At 43.5% G+C, this 15,836-nt stretch overlaps 1 protein-coding gene and 1 long non-coding RNA gene across 6 annotated transcripts in view; one reads left to right on the plus strand and one right to left on the minus strand.

Annotated features, from left to right (window-relative positions):
- The window catches only part of LOC132695092 (uncharacterized), a 29,136-nt gene extending 17,229 nt beyond the window's left edge, over positions 1–11,907 (minus strand). For 2 of the 3 annotated variants that reach the window (XR_014137890.1, XR_014137891.1), the window contains exon 1: positions 11,543–11,907. This is a non-coding gene — a long non-coding RNA (uncharacterized LOC132695092). The other variant, XR_014137892.1, reaches the window with a different exon arrangement.
- A 1,638-nt stretch (positions 11,908–13,545) lies between these two features.
- PROSER2 (proline and serine rich 2) overlaps positions 13,546–15,836 on the plus strand; it is a 45,158-nt gene continuing 42,867 nt past the window's right edge. The window contains exon 1 of one of the 3 annotated variants that reach the window (XM_060659322.3): positions 13,546–13,674. The gene's annotated coding sequence lies outside the window, so the exon portion shown is untranslated. The other 2 variants (XM_060659321.3, XM_060659325.3) reach the window with 2 other exon arrangements.

A 15,836-nucleotide genomic window follows, 5' to 3' on the forward strand; every position in this document is an offset into this window, starting at 1 on the left:
TCCCTTCAAAAACAGCACACCTGTATCCCTTGGATAAATACCTAGTAGTGCGATTTCTGGGTCATAAGGTAGTTCTGTTTTTAATTTTTTGAGGAACCTCCATACTGTTTTCCAGAGTGGCTGCACCAGCTTGCATTCCCACCAGCAGTGCAAAAGAGATCCTCTTTCTCTGCATCCTCGCCAACCTCTGTTGTTGACTGAGTTGTTAATGTGAGCCATTCTGACAGGTATAAAGTGGTATCTCATTGTGGTTTTGATTTGGATTTCCCTGATGATGAGTGATGTGGAGCATTTTTTCATGTGTCGGTTGGCCATCTGGATGTCTTCTTTGGAGAAGTGTTTATTCATGTCTTTTGCCCATTTCTTCACTGGATTATTTGTTTTTTGGGTGTTGAGTTTGATAAGTTCCTTATAGATTTTGGATACTAACCCTTTATCTGATATGTCATTTGCAAATATCTTCTCCCATTCCGTCAGTTGCCTTTTAGTTTTGCTGATTGTTTCCTTCGCTGTGCAGAAGCTTTTTATGTTGATGAGGTCCCAATATTTCATTTTTGCTTTTGTTTCCCTTGCCTCTGGAGACGTGTTGAGTAAGGAGTTGCTGCAGCCAAGGTCAAAGAGGTTTTTGCCTGCTTTCTTCTCAAGGATTTTGATGGCTTCCTGTCTTACATTTAGGTTTTTAATCCATTTTGAGTTTATTTTTTGTGTCTGGTGTAAGAAAGTCGTCCAGGTTCATTTTTCTGCATGTCGCTGTCCAGTTTTCCCAGCACCACTTGTTGAAGAGACTGTCTTTATTCCATTGGATATTCTTTCCTGCTTTGTCAAAGATTAGTTGGTCATACATTTGTGGGTCTATTTCTGGGTTCTCTATTCTGTTCCATTGATCTGAGTGTCTGTTTTTGTGCCAACAACCTGGACATTCTTAATGCACCAAAGGCCCTCACAACTTAAAGATACCTTGTAGTAAATACACTGATAAAAAAAAAAATTATTTGGCCTTCTTAGAAATGTTTCAAACACTTGGAATTTCTTAACACAACTTTTTTTTTTTAACAGAGTGGAAGTTAGAATGGCTTATTCTTGATCATCATGTCTTCCCACTTATTAAATTAGATGACTCCTTCCTTACTAGTATATCCTAGTTAGCTCGAGTCAGATTTTAATTGCTTAAACTATTCAATTTATGAATCTACCGGGTCTGTTCCTCTTCCCAGGAGAGGAAGGGGAAGGGAAAGTCAATGAAAATTAAATGACCTAATTTTGCTCTTCTTCCTAAACTTGGGAAATGAGCTGATGAAAGACAAAACTCAAGCCTATTAGGGACTTGTTGGTATAGTTGTGCCCCTTATCCATGGGAACACGTTCCAAGCCCCCCATTGGGTGCCTGAAATCAGAGATGGTACCCAACTCCACATACACTGCATTTTTTCCCGTATATACACAACTATGATAAGGTTTAACTTCTAAATTAGGCACAGTAAGTGACTAACAACACGAATAATGAAGTAGAACAATGATGATATACTATAATAAAAGTTATGTATCATATCGCGCTGTACTCGCTCTTCTTGTGATGACGTGAGATGATCAAATGCCTACATGATGAGATGAAGCAAGGTGAATGACATACCACAAGGCTCCTGGTGACCTTCTGACCATCCATCAGAAGGAGGGTCATCTGCTTTGGACCTTGACTGCGGGTGACCGAAACCATGGCTGAGGGAGAGGGAAGAATTACTGGATATGTCAACTGGCCCTGCGATCCTCAAATAGTTGGTTGGAAATGTGCATATTTAAATACCCCCATTGAGAATAATTTTTCTCCTACCAGAACGCATAGTTCCTAAGGGTTCGTCTGCCCTTCCTGAGAGAGACAGAGACTGAAGCAAACTCTGTGCCCTGGCCAGCTCTCCCTATCACCTGCATGGCCCACACTCCCTTTTTGTCCCCCCACCAGTCTGGTTAAGGGCTTCTGAGTAAAACCAAACGAAGACGTGAAGATGGGCAAGACGATGAAGCCTGTGTAGCATGAATCCTGTAGCCTTATCCCTTTACAGTTTCTGGGCTTTTGCTTCGATGCAGGGCTTCAGTCTGCCCTGGAAAGACATGACACTTTACATAGGTGAGCTTGACTCAGAGAATTGCTCTGCTTTAGATTTGCCTGAAACATGGAAGCAAAGAATCTTCTCATAAGTATGAAACAGTGCTTTGTATTTAGCATTTAGCAATTCTTTATGAAATCCTTAAGGAAAATGCTCGAATATTTCCATCAAACTCTTGGTGGGTTTGTACGCAGTTCTCAACCTTTCTGTAGCTGGGAAATGCATCTTCTGGTTTTTCTTGTCCCTCTTAGTACCTCCTCAGCTGACTCCACCCAGATGAATACTTAAGGTGAGATTTCCACATTTTGAATGTTTGTAACTATTCCCTAAACTCTCATAAAGGTCATACTTTTCCCCAATACTAATTTGAAACCTTGAAAATAGCAACAGAAGCACAAATCCCTTAACCAACTTTATAGAGAGAGGTGCTTGAATCAGTCAGAAGAACTCATGTTCGGAAGGCAGCTCCAGGGGTAAGGGGAGCGCAACAGACAGAATTCTCACTCACTCAGACACTTACTACATGCGTGAGTTTGAGCGAATCATGGAACCCTTTTTGAACCTCAGTTTCCTCACCTGTAAAATGGGAAGAATAATACCTTCTAAAGACTATTATGAGAATAAAATGTGTGTGAATGAGTTCTGTAAACTGTGAAATGATATAAAGATATGCAGCATGATTATTACTATACCCCTGAGATATGAGAGGGTCACCAGGCCTCTTAAAGAGCTTAAGAAAGAAGCTTAGAGCCCAAGAAGGAAGCCAAAAGGTGAGGGCTGAACCCTTCATGGCAGTAAACAGATGCAGCTGGCCCCGTGAGTGTTCTCACATCTATGAAGCACAGGCACCTCATGCCACAGGTTGATGTCCTATTTATGAATATTATATAATCCAAGAATCTCCATGGCTTCCTACTTCTTGAGGTCACTCTTTTACTTAATATCAAAGTCAATGACTTAGGTAGTGATGATGGCAGAGCTTAAGAACACATATTTGCCTAACATACCTAAGGGCACGGGGATTTGCTTTCTTACCCACACTGCAATTGATTTATCTGCTGTCCTCTGACTCCAAATGATTATACCCAGCTCTATTTTACTTCTCCTTGCTTTCCGGAAAATCCTGGGCTATGACCCTCTTCATTCCCCCAAAGAGCCCAAAGAGTGTTAGGAAGTTCAGGAGTTGCACAGGAATGCCACACAATTTGCAAACTCTTCAACTTTACTGTCAGACATCGTTCTTCTGAAGTCCCGCATTCCCACAAAGGGAATGTTTTATGTGTCTCTCCATAGACAGTGGTCTTCTGTCAAGTTGTTAGCTAGCCCTCCCTGCTTCCAGCCTCTCTTGACCCTTCCATTTCCTCCTTTAGGATCCCAATCTCCTTCCTGAGTTGCCAGTGGAGTACCCCTGTTTCCATATCATGCATAATGATTTGTGTGTGTCTATACTCCTCCCAGCTCAAGAAATCTAAGGAGAGAGGCTGGCCTTTCACAACCAGAGAGGGTGATGGATGGACGAATGAATTTCATGAATGAGATGCCTGGCACACAGTTTAAAACAAGGTTCCCAATGGAAACCAGAAGAGACATTCAGCTTGTTCAATGGAATGAATAATGCCCAGAGGTGGCGATTTTTCAGGTCATCGTCATGGAAGTAATATGTGAGGTCAGGCTGATGAATGTCTTTGCCCAAGGAGCAAAGAGCATCTTTGCTCTGCTTGAAAGATTCAACTTGGGGAAAAATACTTAGATTTAATGGATGATCCCAACTGTCAGAGACTGAAAATCAGGTTGGGACCTAAGAGAACACAGCTTCAGAACAGTTGTGAGACTAGAACCCAGATGATAAGGGTTTAAGAAATAAATGGGGGGGGGGGCGCCTGGGTGGTTCGGTCAGTTTAACATCCAACTTTGGCTCAGGTCACAATCTCATGGTTTGTGAGTTCAAGCCCCACATCGAGCTCTCTGCTGCCAGCGTGGAGCCTGCTAGGGATGCTCTGCCCCCCCTCTCTTGCCCCTTCCCTGCTCTCTCTCTCTCTCAAAAATAAATAAACATTAAAGAAAAAAAAGAAATGAATGGGAGGTGAAGTGATGAAGGCAATACATATGTTTAGCCTGCTATATTCTTATGTGAATCATCAGCAAAGTTAGCAAGCATTTTAAGAAAAAGCCAAGGGGGAAAAATTCTCTTTTACCTATTTATTTGTTCCTGTAACTAGCTTATTCAAGAGTCTCACCCTGTTGGGGCATAAGCATGAATCAGTTTTATTGCTGCCAGTATCTGCCCCCAGCTGTTCTCTGTGAAATTGCCATTTCCCACAGACTGGCAGTACATCAGGGATCAGATTGGCCAGATTTAATAACTTCTCTAACAGTTTTGGTTATTAAACCAGTCTATGTTTGTTTTTCAGGTTCAGTTCTAATTATTAAAACTAACAGCAACAACAGATAGGAAATATTGGAACTCTCCTACACGCACTGCTGGTGGGAATGTACAATGATGCAACTGTTGTGGAAAGCAGTATGGCGGTTCCTCCAAAATTCAAGCACAGAATCACAGTATGATTCAGCAATTCCACTTCTGGGTGAATATACAAAACCACCGAAAGCAGATACTTGAATAGATACTTGTGCACCCATGTTCACTACAGCCTTGTTCCCAATAGCCAAAAGGTAGCAGCAAGCCAAGTGTCTGTTGACAGATGAAAGAGTAAACAAAATGTGGTATATCCATTCAGTGAAATATTATTCAGCCTTAAGAAGGAAGGAAATTCTAACATATATGTTATAACGTGAATGAACTTGAAAACATTATGCTAAGTGAAAGAAGCCAGATGAGAAAGACAGCGTATGACTCCGTATATATGAAGTAGGCAAATTCATAGACAGAAAGAACAGTGGTTGCCAGAGGCTGGAGGAAGGCAGAATAGGGGGTTAGTGTTTAATGGAGATAAAGTTTCGGCTTGGGAAGATGAAAACGTCCTGGAGATAGATAAGTGGCGATGGTTGTTGTGAATGTAACAATGCCCCTAAGTTATACATTTAACATTATTAAAATGATGAATTTTATATCATGTATATTTCACAACAATAAAAATTTTTTTTTTCTTAAAAACTTAAAACCTTCCACCTCAATCTCATTTGCCTGGCTTATTGGCCCCCTGGAAAGCAGCTTATTGGGTCTGCCTCTCAGATAATTTGTGTTCCTTCAGGTAGAGCCCCGGAAACTAAAAGGTCCCCTTCCTTACACTCCCGTGAAATTTCCAGCCTGGGAGCAGGCACCAGTCTTCCAAATCCGTGTTCAAACCTCAGCAGGAAAGACATTCTGTGCCATGCTCCTCAAATGCTTGGCATGACTTTACCCCACTCAGTTCCTGGTGGCCTGAGGGTCACGTGGGGTAATGTGCTCCCCGCCTTGCTGAACTCCGGTCTTTCTGAGCGATTTGTCTCAGGCCCATGCTTGGCCGTGGGATGAGAGGAACCCCTTCTAAGGCAGAATTCTAGGACGCCCCCTAAGACTCCAGCTCCCTGGTGTCACATCCTTGTATAATACTCTCCCCTTGAGTATCAGTGGAACCTGAGAACACAACGGGGTGTCACCTCTGTGATTACATCACATTATGTGGCAAAAGGGATTCTGCAGACCTAAAGTCCCTAATCTCGGAGATAATTGGAAGGGAGGTTACCCTGGGTGGATACAAAAGCATATATCCCTCCTCCCCAGCAGGGGGAGAGAACAGCCTCCCCACGTGAATACTAACTGCATTTCCACAAAGCTTAGGACCCTCAAGCCTCTTCTTAGTTAGGAAATGGGGGAGGGGGCTGTTGGTGGCAGGGCCAGTTCACATTTGTTGACTGTCAATAAATCCTGAGGAAATAGTCCCTGGTTAATTGCTGGTGACGTCTTGAATTTGGAATGTAAGAGGTGGTAAGTACTGTTAGTCCTTAGTTTTAATTTTAGGACAACAGGAAACATATCCCACAACATTTTATTATTCACAGCGAATGGTAGCGTGTGGTCTGATTTCCCTTTTCTTTTCCTGTTGTGATTTTTATCCTATTTAACAATCTAGAAATTGAAATAAAATATTTCAAGCTTGGGCACCTGGGTGGCTCAGTCAGTTAACTGTCCAACTCTTGATTTTGGCTCAGGTCATGATCCCAGGGTTGTGGGATCGAATCCTGCACCAGACTCCACGCTGGGATTTTTGGGATTCTCTCTCTCTCTCTCTCTCTCTCTTTCTCTCTCCCCCTCACCCCTTACCCCCCTTGCACTCTCTCTCTAAAAATATATAAAATGAAATGAAATGAAATGAAATGAAATGAAATGAAATAAAATAAAATAAAATAAAATAAAATAAAATAAAATAAAATAAAATAATTTTTAAGTTTATCCAAGGATTGCCAGTAAGGTTTCCCCTATCCTTCCTTCCACCAATATTGAAACTCGGAAATACAATTGACACTCAGTGCCTGAGAGCCTGGTAATGCCCAGGTGGCCCCGATGGGAATCAAGCCGCTGCATCTGTAAAGCTGGGACCCAGACTGGGACTTTGCTGCCCCACAAGTGGCCACCTATCAGGTTGGGTGATTCCTTTATCCTGACTCTGACTGCAACACTAGGAAAGAGCTCACTCACAATTCAGGAAATTAACATGCTCAAGTTCAGGGTCAGATCAAACAGGAAGTTCTACTGGTTCACAACAGAATTGTATAGAAAAATGTCCACCTCCAAACTTAGCTGTTGATGTAATGAAATATTTCAACTGAAATGGGTTTATAGAAGTTCTACTTCGCAGAAAGGCAACAAATGACACACATACAGTACTCCACCTACTATACTCTCTCTCCTTCCAAATGTGGTACCCGCTCTGTGACACAAACAGGACCGAGTCTCACTGAGTCCTGCTCTTACCCAACACTCACCTGAGGCTGGTGTTGGCCCGTCTTCAAATCTCCTGACACCAAAAACACTCAGGAGGAATGGAGGAGGTAGTGAAGGTTTGGTGGGAAGGTGGTGAGGGTTAACAGACACCTTGCACAGGAAACTTCCAAGACTCTCCTTTCCTTCGCTGAGGTGGGGGGGGGGGGCACCTGGGTGGCTCCGTCAGTTGAGCTTCTAACTCTTGATCTTGGCTCAGAGCTCATGATCTCACAGTTTGTGAGTTCAAGCCCCACATTGGGCTCTGTGCTGATGGCTCAGAGCCTGCTTGGGATTCTGTCTCTCCTTCCCTCTGCCCCTCCCCTGCTTGTGCTCTCTCTCTCTCTCTCTCTCTCTCTCTCAAAATAAATAAACTTAAATATATATATATATTTGAAAAAAATATATATATATATATATTTGAAAAATAAATAAATAAAAGTCCTTCCCTCAGCAGCTGCCCCATACCCAGTCTCTTCAGACACAAGCCATTTCCAAACCCTGTCGGCCTCGCATACTCCATCTGTAAACTGAAAACTAGCCAGAGATCAGCATGAAGCAAAACAAGTTGAACTTGGTCAAATTTTAACTACGAATTATGCCTTAGGCTTATCTCTGGGGAGAGATGTAGTTCATCTCACTATTGGTTTTATTTACAGAATCACTTACATTCTATCTGTGGGTTAACAGACTGTTGGTGATTAACCATTTTATCACCTGAGTCTTGTCTGTGTCTCCCCAAGCCCTCCTGGACCATAAAGTCCATGTAGGCAGGGGGGTTGTGCATGCTGTCCACCATTGTACCTCCTGGACTTTGCCCATAATAGTGCCTGCCACGTGGGACCACAAAGAATATTTGGGTGAAGGATGAATGGGCACCATACCTCCTGTCTCCCTGTATGGACCTCATTCACTGGCAGGTCTTAAGCCTGTCTGACCAGCACTTCCTGTTCCCCAGGGATCTTTCGGGGGGGTCTTGCTTCTCTTTCTGAATGCTTACCATTAAGTTTCAAGAATAACTTGTTTAGGGGTGTGTGAGTGGCTCGGTCAGTTAAGCATCCGACTTCAACTCAGGACATGATCTCACGGTTTGTGGGTTCAAGCCCAGTGTCAGGCTCTGAGCTGTCAGCACAGCTTCAGATTCTGGAACATGCTTCAGATTCTGTGTCTCCCTCTCTCTCGGCCTCTCCCATGCTTTTGTTCTGTCTGTCTCTCAAAAATAAACATTAAATTTTTCTTTTTAAAGAATAACTTGTTTACTGTTTTCTTGCATATTTGTTTCTTCTACATGTTTCTCCTTCAAAATACTGCCCAGGAATACAGACCTCATCCACTTGCTTTCAGGAAGTATGGAACCATTCCACCATCATCTTTTCTAGTTTTCCTCTAAATGTGCCACCAAAAAACTTCCAGGTCATAAATTCTTCATCTGTAGAAGTAGATTAAATATTTCTTTTTTAACTTTTTAAATGATTTCTTCTTTCTTTATTTAAAAAAAGTTTTAACGTTTATTTATTTTTGAGAGAGACAGAGAACGAGCAGGGGAGAGGCAGAGAGAGAGGGAGACACAGAATCCAAAGCAGGCTCCAGGCTCTGAGCTGTCAGCACAGAGCCCGACACGAGGCTCCAACTCACGAACCATGAGATCATGACCTGAGCTGAAGTCAGATGCCTAATGACTGAGCCAGGCACCCCAATTATTTCTTCTTTCAAATCAAGAAACTTCACTAAGAAATCTCCTGGCAGCATAACAGCGTTCTTCTCTTTCTCTCATTGTCCATCAAGTATATATTGAATGTTTGATATGAGCCAGGCTCAATGCTATACACGTTGGCATTTACTGTCTCATACAGAAATATAATATTTATTAGTTTTTGTTGATTTCTAAAAGTAATATAGAGTCATAGCAGAAAATTTGGAACATAAACAGAACCATAAATAAGAATCATGTAATCAGAGCCAGAAACAGTAACTGCCATCATTTCGACAGATTTCTTTCTAATTTTCCATACATACGTGCGTTTTCCAAGTATGTGGAAATGTATTTCCATGAAATAATAATTTACATATAATTTTGTAATGTTCTTTCCCCCCTTAACAATATATAGATATTTTCTTGTAGCCACAAAAAATTCCTCATTTTTATTTTTAATTCTTTTTTAATGTTTATTTTATTTTTGAAGGAGAGAGAGACAGAGCATGAGTGAGGGAGGGGTAGAGAGAGAGGGAGTCACAGAATGCGAAGCAGGCTCCAGGCTCTGAGCTGTCAGCGCAGAGCCTAATGTGGGGCTCAAACTCACAAACCATGAGATCGTGACCTGAGCCAAAGTCAGATGCTTAACCAGCTGAGCCACTGCAGCACCCCAGAAAAAGTCCTCAATTTAAAAAGCTATTAATATTTTATTTCTCTCCAATTTTGGATATTTTGTTGTTTCCAATTTTGTGACGTTATAAAAAGGAGACAGCAGTACATATCCCTAGGCACACATCTTTGTGCTCGTTTCTGACTACTTCTATAGAATTCCATACAGATACGGAATTATATGATCAAAGTGTATAAACATTTTTAAAGCTGGGAAATATTTTATAAAATTGCTTTCCAGTAAAGTTATATTAATTTATGCTTCCACTAATAGTATATAAAATTTCCCATTTCACTGCACCCCTGTCATTATTGAATATTAAAACTTAAAAAACTATTTTCTAATAGGGATACTATATACAATTTAAAATTTTTACTTTTTCAATTACTAGCTAGTCCAAACACTTTAAAATATAATACATACAGAGAGAGGGAGCTAATCAATTACTATTTTTGTGGTAATTTCCCCATTGAGTTTTTTAAGTTTTCTTGTCAATTTATGGGTATTCTTGTATTGAGGATGATACTAACTGTCAGATTTGTTATGCATAGTTCTATAGAGTTTTTTTCTTTCCAAATTTTGTTCACAATATTTTTAGTTGTCAGGATTTAAAATTTTTTATGTAATCTAGTCTAATGGCCATTTCATCTATGATTTTTCCATTTCTTTTCTTCCCTCATCTTGAGATCACAAAAATATCTGACTAAATTTCCTCCTAGTTTTAAAATTCTTTAATGTAGCTGAAATTTGTTCTAGCACATAATGAAAGGTAAGGCTTACAGTGAGTATTTTTTCAAATTACTAGTTTTCTAAAGCCGGTTTATTGAGAATCTGTCCTTTTTAAATTTATTTTAGATGACTCTGTCATCACATCTCACAGTCGACACTATACCAACACTATCCTTTTCTGGATTATTGATTCTATTCTATTATTTGTATCACTCAACATCTGTTACTGTTCTATTGACACTTTTAATTATTATAGTCCTGAACTATGTTTCAATTAAAAACGGTGCAATTTATCATATTTTTCTCCATTTCTTAACTCTTCTCATCTGCTGTTTATTCAGGTCGTTAAAATAATTTTGTTTTCGGGGCGCCTGGGTGGCTCAGTCGGTTGAGTGGCTGACTTAGGCTCAGGTCATGATCTCGCAATCCGTGAGTTCAAGCCCCGTGTCGGGCTCTGTGCTGACAGCTCGGAGCCTGCATCCTGCTTCAGATTCTGTGTCTCCCTCTCTCTGGCTTTCCCCCGTTCATGCTATGTCTCTCTCTGTCTCAAAAATAAATAAACGTTAAAAAAAATTTTTTTTTAAATAATTTTGTTTTCAGGGTGCCTAGGTGGCTAAGTTGGTTGAACGCCCCACTTGGGCTCAGATCATGATCTCACAGTTTGTGAGTTCGAACCCTGAATTGGGCTCTGTGCTCACGGCTCAAAGCCTGGAGCCTGCTTCAGATTCTGTGTGTGTGTGTGTCTCTCTCTCTGCACCTCCATTGCTCACTCTCTGTCTCAAAAATAAACATTTAAAAAAATTTTAATAATAATTTTATTTTCGCCTTCCCCAGGGTAGGTGTTAGTAGCCTCGTTGTACAGATGAGGAGCTGAGTCTCAAATAGGAAAAGCAGCTCAAAATTGCACATCCGAGTGGCAGAGGCATAAAGTAAAATCATTTCTTCTGGATTTCCTCTTTCAGCTCTAAAATGCTATATTCTTTTAGTAAAAAAAAAACATGAAAATTACTACCCATTCTTCTTTCGTGTGTGCCCCCTCTAGTGGCCATCACGGATATTGCAGTTTCTCAAGTGGACGCTACACAGTAATTATTTTTATAAAACAAAAATGTATGTTCAGCTTAATTTTTCTAGTTTACTTCAAAAATTTTCATGACACAAAGTTCATAATAATATTTGTCTACTGTTTGGGGGTCATGGATTTCCGGGATTCTCTTAACAAAGAGCAGCCTCAGAAGACATATAAAACTCCAGTGAATATAAAGTAAAATTTTATAAATTCCATGGCTTTTAAAGTAATAACAATAGGAGATACAAAGACTTACCAGATGTTTCTTTGTTCCTTTTTTCTCCCTTGACGTCATCTAAGTACTTTCATGAATAACTCTTTTTAAATTACCCCTCTAAGCTATTTCTTGTCTTCTTACCTCTCATTGTGTTGTTTAGTCCGTTTGTGTTATTCCGTGGGCACAGAGGTGCCTAGACAAGGGTGCACCGGGGACTGGAAGCCGGTCTGTGCTCAGGCAGTCACGTGGCGGCCCTGGGTAGGTCTGCACCAGCTGGAGGAAGGTCCACCTGTTTGTAATTCCCACAAAGCTCTGGGGTGTGTGCTGGCCAGGGGCTGGGCTCATGGCCCCAAAGCCACCTGCTTGAAACTTTCATCCCTGTTCATTTCCCACCTCTTTTTTTTGGTGGTGATAGTGGTGTTCGGTTGGTGGGTTTTTGCCTTCTTCTTTTCTTCTCTTCCTTCCTACTCCCATCATCCTTCAGCTTCTTCCTTTTTATCTCTTCTTCATCTGTAAGAAAAGATAGAGTAAAATTTAATTTCTACACAAAAGATAATGTGTAAATCGGAGATTTTAAGTAAACTTTAAAAAAGTAAGCCAAACATAAGTTTACATATCATGAAAACTTAACCAAGCAAAAAGCACAATAATAAAAAGAAAAAAAGGGGCACCTGGGTGGCTCAGTAAGTTAGCTTCTGACTTTGGCTCAGGTCATGATCTCGCGGTTTGTGGGTTCAAGCCCCACGTCGTCGGCTCTGTGCTGACAGCTCAGAGCCTGGAGCCTACTTCAGATTCTGTGTCTCCCTCTCTCTCTGCCCCCCTCCCCCCCCCCCCCCCCCGCTTGTGCTGCCTCTCTCTCTCTCTCTCAAAAATAAATAAACGTTAAAAAAATGTTTAAAAAAAGAATTCTGGGAAGCACTTGACAAAATGTCTTTTTTCTTTATCTGAAATCCTTAAAGACAAGGGTTACCTGTATTGCCTCTCACTGGCGGGTGTTTAATATTTAATTTTTACTAAGCCAATTCATGCTAAATGAATTAGTATTTAACACAATATGTTCAAAAATAAATAAATAAACAGCAGAAAGCTTAGACCCATTATTCATCAAGGATTAAGGACCGACAGTATTGATTCCCTCCTGGATTGGGTTCAGAAAGGGGCGGATAATAATACTTGCCTAATTAACCAGCATGTTGGGTAGATTAAAGTGCTTTGTAAACATTAATTAAAGATGCAGGGAGTTAGTTGAGGCCAATGTGTTATTAGTGAAAAAGGTGTCTCTCCTTTAATCAGGTCCGTCTTCCTGGGGAGGGCAAAGAAATGAGCTAAGGACGAAGGTATTGGGGCTCGGCCCTGAGCGCCGCCGTGACTCAGTCATTCCGTGCGGCCACTTCCTTCCCCCGTTTTCTGTAAAATGGGGATGCGCGCGCACACACGCACACATACACACACATACACACACACACAGCATTTCGGAACACGGGTTTCAGAATGCCTGCCGGCTGGGTGCACAACCAACCCTACAATTAATAAAGCCCCGTAATTCTTGCTTTCTCCCTCTCTCGAGAGCTGTGCTGCCCCGTGGAAACACTGGTCACATTAGCTCTCAACAACTTAATGAAAGCCTTCCACCACCGGCTATTAACCTCAGTCGTTATTTCCACAGCCACGGAGAAGAAAATAGCACCGAGCAATGGGGTCAGGAGCCCCGGGAGGAGTTTCTTCGCCTCTCTGGACCTCAGTTTTCCCTCGGTGCAAAAAGGGGCACAGAAATCAGGGGCTCGTACTAAGGATTGCCTGAAATAACGTGTGCGTTACATGGCTCCTCCGAGGGTAATAAATAGTCCGTACTTGGGAGTTACTATCCAGTAACACGCCCTCTCAAAGCTGACGACGACCCTGTCGGAGCTCCAGACGCAGATCCTATTGCTCTTCTCGGCGGGTGTAACTCGAAGGTGGCGCCGGGGGAGGGGAGGGTCCCCAAATTCAGACCTCGCGCGGCGACCGAGGACCCCTTCGAGAGGCGGCCGCGGGGCAGCTCCGGCGCGGGGGCCTGTCCCTTTAAATGCCCCGGGCGCGCGCTGAGTGTTTTGGGGGGCTGAGCCCTGGCGGGGAGCGCGCGGCGGGGCGGTGCAGCGCGCAGGAGCGAGCGCGCGGCGTGTGGGGGAGGAGGGAGCGAGGGGCGGGGGTGCGAGGGCGCGGCGCGGGTGGAAGCGCGGGACGGCGAGAGCGCGGCCGGCCTGTGAGCGTGCGGTGGGGAGCGCGCGGCAGAGGTGCGAGCGCCGGGCGGCGGCGGGAGCGCGCGGCCGGGCGGCCTGGGACTGTCGGCGAGGCGCGCGCGCGGGCTGACCCGGGAGCGGGCGGCGCGAGGGCTTCGGGTCGCGGTCCGGGTGGGCACCTGCGGTCCCCGGGGCGGAGGCTCCTTCCAGGTGAGTTCGGACCGTGCGATCCCCTACTGGGTCCGAGAGGCGGGAGGGTGCAATGGCAGCCGGTGACCTCGCCTGGCACGTCGGTGAGCGGGGCGCCGTTTGGAGTCTGTAGAGGGAGGCTTGGGCTCGGATGGGTTTCAGATAGACGAGGATGACCCATTTTTCTTGTGGCCCGGTTCTCTGTACTTCCCACGCTGCCCCGCCGGTGCCCTGGTTGCGTGGATCTCTTCCTGCGCGCTGCTCCCCTCCACCTCGCTTGCCCAAGCCTCCTGGAAGTTAGGAAAGACGCGCAATCCGAGGGACCGTAGTCGACCCGGTGGCCTCACCTACGGGAAACCCAGTGCCTCCCTTTGGGATTTCAGGGATTCGGTTGCGCCCTAAATTGGGGAGGTGGGGAGAACGCGGCTATTTTCGGCTCCGAGGATGTCCTGTTTGGGGGGCGCAAGGTAGTCCGAGGCACGTGTTTAGCTTTGGGCGCAGAGCGGTTACGAGTTGTCCCTAATATCCTTCCCCTGTCCCCACGGCCCTTCCCCGGAGTCGTTCCAGGACTCGTCGCCTGCCTTGCCGCCGCGGTCCTCGAACTCCCGGGAGCTCTGCTCCTTACCGCTGCGGAGAGGAGGGTGGGAGGCTAATATTGACAGGAGGTAGGCAAAGCCACCTGTTAAGCTTGGGTCCTGCGCGAGTGACCAGTAGATTTTTGTCCCCACCCCCACCTCCGCCCCCCAGGCCCGGATCACCAGCAGGTAACCGAATCAAGTGGGAATGCGTAGGATCTGCAGTGAATCGGGGCCGGAAGGGATTAAAACAGGAGAAGAAAATGTGGCCGAAATGATGCAATTTAACAAAAGGCAATACAGTAAAGTCCAGTATTTCTCCAAGGCTTTTTAAGTTTCCCAGTATTGTTTTACGGAGTCTAAATTTAAGCATCTAACTTTTTTTTTTTTTTAAACCGCAGGAACTAACCTCAGAAAACTCTTTAACTCTTTGCCAGGCAGGCTGGTTGGTACGCAGCAGAAAACTTTAAAGGAAAGTCATTTTTTGTGTCTCCCTCCCCGCCCCCCAGCAGAATAAAACAAACGTTCAGGTTTGTTGCAGGAAGACTGTAGGAAGAAAGTTCCTTCTGGCTCTAATTTTAATGGAGAACATTTTTTCTTTTAATCTGTATTTCTGAAAAATACAGAAACGCCAAGCCAGGTGTAAGTGCAAACTTGAGAAAGATGCTCACAGAAGAGATGTTTATTAAAGATACTTTTCTACTTTATTTTTCTAAAGCACTGCATACTTAGGGTTCTAGCATGCACTAAAAAGTTAGCCCTCAAAGTTCCATGTGTGAATGTTACAGATTGTTTTTCTAGGTGGAGGAGGTATTTTCGTTCATGAGGCCAATGTGGAAATACAAACAAATGTCCTATTTACTTGGGATTGGGTGGGAAGGACGGAAGTTGTCTCAAATCTTTCTTGCCAGACTTGACAGCGTATGTATGGAATCTTGTGTATTTTCTTGCCCAGACCAATAAGAGCCACTTTTAAGTGACTGGATAGGTTCCTTGGTAACGGCGTTTCAAATGAGCTTTTCTTTGAAAATTTTGGACACTAATAATCTAAAAGCAACACGTTTTCTCCATTACTAAAAATCAGGAAGGCAAAATTAGAGTAATATTGACTAGTAATAATTTAGAGAAGGCTGGAAAGACGAGAGATGCTTTTAAGAAGATTGGAGTGTGTCAGACTCTATGACAGTCCCCCTTTGCCTACTTTGGTGCAGGGGCTGAGTGTTCATTAATTCATTCAGTGATATTTAGAGACTGACCACGTACACCAGGCTGAGTTCTGAGTTCATTCTTGGGCACACAGACATATCTAGATAACAGCCATATGGCCCAGACTGATTAAAATCAGATCAAGTAAGCCTTCATCAGGAGCTGAAGATACACCTGGCCCTGGTTCCAAAGTTCTCAGACACCTAAGGAGCCTATAGTTGGCACCGTGTGTTGATTCTAACGATC

Source organism: Panthera onca, chromosome B4, assembly GCF_046562875.1.
Source record: "Panthera onca isolate mPanOnc1 chromosome B4, mPanOnc1 haplotype 2, whole genome shotgun sequence".
Taxonomy (NCBI): Eukaryota; Metazoa; Chordata; class Mammalia; order Carnivora; family Felidae; genus Panthera; species Panthera onca.